This window comes from Myotis myotis, unplaced genomic scaffold (assembly GCF_014108235.1).
Source record: "Myotis myotis isolate mMyoMyo1 unplaced genomic scaffold, mMyoMyo1.p scaffold_m19_p_2, whole genome shotgun sequence".
NCBI classification, from domain to species: Eukaryota; Metazoa; Chordata; class Mammalia; order Chiroptera; family Vespertilionidae; genus Myotis; species Myotis myotis.
Genome location: NW_023416324.1, coordinates 34,119,074 through 34,124,117, shown reverse-complemented (window position 1 = coordinate 34,124,117; position 5,044 = coordinate 34,119,074). Strand labels below are relative to the sequence as shown.

General features: G+C 35.9%; 1 pseudogene; it reads left to right on the top strand.

Moving 5' to 3' along the window:
- The first annotated feature begins 655 nt into the window (after positions 1-655).
- Positions 656-3,291, top strand: LOC118675155 (annotated as a pseudogene).
- Positions 3,292-5,044: the final 1,753 nt, after the last annotated feature.

Here is a 5,044-nt window from a genome sequence, read left to right as displayed (position 1 = left end):
CACCCCCTGAAAATTTCCTCCCACTGCCTGTAAGCAGCCAAGCACTAACTACTATCAACCACTGATTATTTTCCGTCCATATTTTCCAACCTTGTACTGTTGCCTTCCCAGAATTTCATATAAATGGTATCATACAACATGTGGCCTTTTGAGTCTGGCTCTTTTTCACTTAGCATAATGCAATTAAGATTCATCCATGTTATTGCATGTATCAATAGTTTGTATCTTTTTATTGCTAAGTAGCATTCAATTTTATAGATGTACAACAGTTTGTTTATTCTCCAGCTGAGAGAAGTTTGGTTGTTTCCAGTTTGGAGTTGTTAGGAATAGAGTTACTATATACCATATATATATATACATACATACATACATACATATATATACATATATACATATACATATACATATATGTATATATATATAATTTTTTACAGAGAGGAAGGGAGAGGGATAGAGAGAAACATTGATCAGCTGCCTCCTGCACACCCGCTACTGGGGATGTGCCGCAATCAAGGTACATGCCCTTGACCGAATCGAACCTGGGACCCTTCAGCCCACAGGCGGACACTCTATCCTCTGAGCCAAACCAGGTAGGGCTAGAGCTACTATATACTTTCATTAGGTATTTGTTTAAATATGAGTTTTTATTTCAGTAATGTCGGGTAGCAAGTACAAGTAAGTATTTAAATTTGAGAAACTGTCCAAACTGCTTTCCAGAGTGGCTGTACTGTCTTGCTCTCCCACCAGCAATATATTATAGTTCCAGTTTCTCTGTATCATCACCACCACTTCATATTGTCAGTTTTATTTTAGCCATTCTAATTAATACATGTGCAGTGGCATTTCATTGTGGTTTTAATTATTTTCATTTCCTTAGTGAATAATGAGCATCTTGCCATGTGCTTATTTACCATCTGTATAGCTTCTTTAGTGAAGTATGTGTTTAAATCTTTGCTAATTTTTTAGAAGTCTTCATACATTCTGGATACAAGTCCTTGGTCAGATATGTGATTTGGAGATATTTTCTCCCAGTCTGTGACTTGTCTTACCAATTCTCTTAATAGTGGCTTTCACAGAGCAAAATGTTTAAATTTTGTTCACGCCCAATTTATCAAATTTTTTCTTCTATGGATTGTACTATGGGGACCTATCTGAGAACTCTTTGCCTAACCTATATCATGAAGATTTTCTTGTAAAAGATTTATAGCTTCCATATTTGTGAATATTTATAAACACATGTAAATAACTCATGAATTAAAGAAGAAATCAATGGAAATGCATAGAACTAATTAATAATGAAAGCACTCTGTATAAATACTTGCAGCAACAATGCTGGAACCAAATTCAAGGGAAATGTATGACCCTAAATACATATATTAGAAAAGAAATCTGAAAAATAATGAGCTTGCCATTCAAATTATAAGTTGAAAAGGACTAGCAAGCAAAATAAGCCCAAATGAGGTAGAGGAAGGAATTAAATAACAGAAATTAATGAAATGCAAATTAAGATTTTTGGTCAAGACTAATAAAATGACAAATCTCCACTAAGATTAACCAAATTAAAAGAAAGCATAAGCAAACAATATTAAAAATGAAAAATGGACATAGTTATAGCAGAGATTAAAATAAGAAAATGCTTTTAACAAATTTATGCTAATATCTTAAAGCTTATACTAAATTATTATATACCTAAAAAATGACTTACAAAAAGTGACTCAAGAAGTAATAGAAAACCTAAACGAACATGTATCCATTAAATTGAATCAGCAGTTACAAATTTCCCCCAAAGAAAAAAAGCAGGCCCCGATAACTTTACAATTTCTACTGTATACCCATGATTCAAGTATTTCTTATCTTATACAAGCTCTTCCAGAAAATAGAAAGAGATTGCTGGCTGTTTGTCCAAATACATTTTCCTCTTCTTTCCAGGCAAAAAGCTAGACTACATGTCCCAGCTTCCCATACCATTAGGTGAAGCCATGTGACTGAGTTCTAACCAATGGAATTTGAGTAGAAGTGATGTCATAAAAAGCTCCCAAGAACCTTTCTCCATGTTCTTTCTCCTTTAGGCTTAACTGGGATGGAGATGATCTGAAGGGCAAATGAATCTAATTGACACTCAACCCAAATAAAATGAAAACACAACACACCAGAATTTATGGGATGCCACCAAAGCAGTACTCAGGAGTGGGGGAAACTATACCAAAAACTGCAGTATTAGAAAAAATGTGTGAATAATATTAAAAACTAGAATAAGTAGAGTAAATCAAGGCCAAAATAAACAGAAGAGAAAAAAAAAACACCTAAAAACTAAAGTGGTAACAAGTGAAATAGAAAACAAAAATAATAGAGAAAGTCAATAAAACCAAAAGCTCGTTGTTTGAGATCTATAAAATTGGAATCTTTTAGCTAGACTGATCAATAAAAAGAAAAAGGGTCTCTCCTCCCACTGCCCAAGATGCCAAAAGGAAAGAAGCCTAGGGGAAGAAGGTGGCACTGGTCCCTACTGTCATGAAGCAGAAAGCTAAAAAGGTGGTACATTCTGTTTGAGAAAAGGCCCAAGAATTTTGGCATTGGACAAGACATCCAGCCCAAAGGGGACCTCACTTGCTTTGGCAAATGGCCCTGCTGCACTTGGCTGCAGGGGCAAAGGGCTATTCTCTATAAACTCCCGAAGGCGCCTCCTGTGATTAACCAGTTCTCCCAGGCCTTGGTCTGCCAAACAGCTACTTAACTGCTTCATCTGGCCCACAAGTACAGACAGGAGACAAAGCAAGAGAAGTAGCAGAGATTGTTGGCCTACCTCGGCTGAGAATAAAGCTGCTGGCAAAGGGAATATCCCCACCAAGAGGCCACCTACCTTAGTAAAGAATAAGAAAAGGGAGCTGGTAGTGACTGCACGTGATGTGGACCCATCAAGCTGCTTGTCTTCCTGTCTGCTCTGTGCTGTAAGATGGGATTTCCCTACTGCATTATCCAGGGGAAGGCCAGGCTGGGGTCTCCAGTCCACAGGAAGACCTGCACCACCATCACCTTCGCACAGATGAACTCGGAAGACAGAGCTGCTCTGGCTAAGCTGGTGGCAGCTAACTGGACCAATTACAATGACAGATATGATGAGTTCTGCTAGGCAACATCCTGGGTCCAAAGTCGGTGGTTCACGTTGCCAAGCTGAAAAAGGCAAAGAACTGGCCACCAACCTGGACTAAGTATACGCTATTGAGTTTTCCCATAAAAGTAATAAAAATTCTCCTTAAAAAAATGGGCACAATTACAAATATCAGAAATTAGAGAGGTGACATTATTACAGATTCTACAAATAGTAAAAGAATAGCAAGGCAAGTTTTATGAACAATTTTATACTAATAAGTTTAACAACTTACATGAAATGGAAAAATTCCTCAAAAGACATAAATATCCAAGCTTATTCAAGAAGAAATAGATAACATAAATAGACACATATAGACAACAGAAATTAAAATTGTAGTTAAAATTCTATGTACAAAGACAACTCTATGTCCAGGTGGCTTCACTGGTAAATTCTACTAAACATTTAATGATTAGCATTAAATTAAAATAGTATTAAAATAGTACTAATTCTACACAAATGCCTCCAAAAATTTAAATACAAGAGAACACTTTCAATTCATTCTATGAGACCAGCTTTACCTTGATACCAAAACCAAACAAGAACAAGAGCCAGAGCAAGAGAAAGACAAGAAATTATAAATTGAACATAAATGCAAAATGCATCTATGTTATGCATCATGAACATAGATGCAAAAATTCTAAACAATATTTTAGCAAATAAATACATTATAGTAAAAGGATACTATATCATGACCAAGTGCAGTTTATCCCAAGAATATAGGGTTGGTTTAGCATTTTAAAACCAATAAAGAAATATACCATATAACAAGTTTGGAAAGAAAATCCACATAATCAACATGGATCTAGGTCAATAGACGGGAAACAATTTGATAAGATCCAACATCTATTCCTGATTTGGAAAAAAAAAAAAAAAGGCACAAAAAACAAATCTCAGCAAACTACGATAGAAGGGCAACTATCCTAGTTATCGGGTTCCTCAACCTGATAAAAGCCATTTTAAAAAAGTAATCAGACTTAATGATAAAAGACTGAATGCTTTCTTTTTAAAATCAGGAGCAATACAGGGACTTCCATTCTCACAACTTCTATTCAATAATATACTGATGGTTCTAAACAGTGCAACCGGGCATGAAAAAGAAATAGAAGGCATCTTGACTAAAAAATAAGAAATAAATGCTCATATTATCAGAGTTATAGTCTGAATGTTTTTGTGCCCTGTTCCCCCCGCCCCCCCATTCATATGTTGAAATCCTAATGCCCAGTGTGGTGTTGGTAGTCAATGAGTATTAGAAGGTAGGGCCTTCGGAGGTACATGGGTCCTGAGAGTGGAGCCCTCATGAATGGGAATAGCACTCTTATGAAAACCATCCCACAGAGCTCCCTAGCCCCTTCCAACCATGTGAGGCACAGCCATAAGCAAGAAGAAGGATTTCTCCAGACACAAAAGTTGACCATGCAGGTACCCTAACCTCAGATTTCCACCCACCAGAACTGTGAGAAATAAATTTCTGTTGTTTATAAGCCACCCAGTTCTTGGCATTTTATGATAGTAGTTCAAATGGTCTAAAATACACAGAGAATATGCCCATCAATGTAAAAAAAATCTGTGGAATTAAACTAGAACAATTAAGTGAGTTTAACAAGAATGAATGCAAGAATCAATATACAAAAAAAAAAAAAAAAATGTCCTCTGAAACTGCAAAACTCCTAGAAGAAAACAGGTAAAAAGTTTTGTGACAGTCTTGGCAGTAGTCTCATGAATATGACACCAACAGCAAAAATAGACAAGTGGGACTATATAAAAAAGTTTCTGCACAGCAAAGGAAATAAAGAGTAAAAAGGCAGCACACAGAATGGAGAAAAATATTTGTAAGCAATAAGTGGCTCTGTTAGAAAATATATCTAAGTCACAGTAGATTAATATTGTTATGTT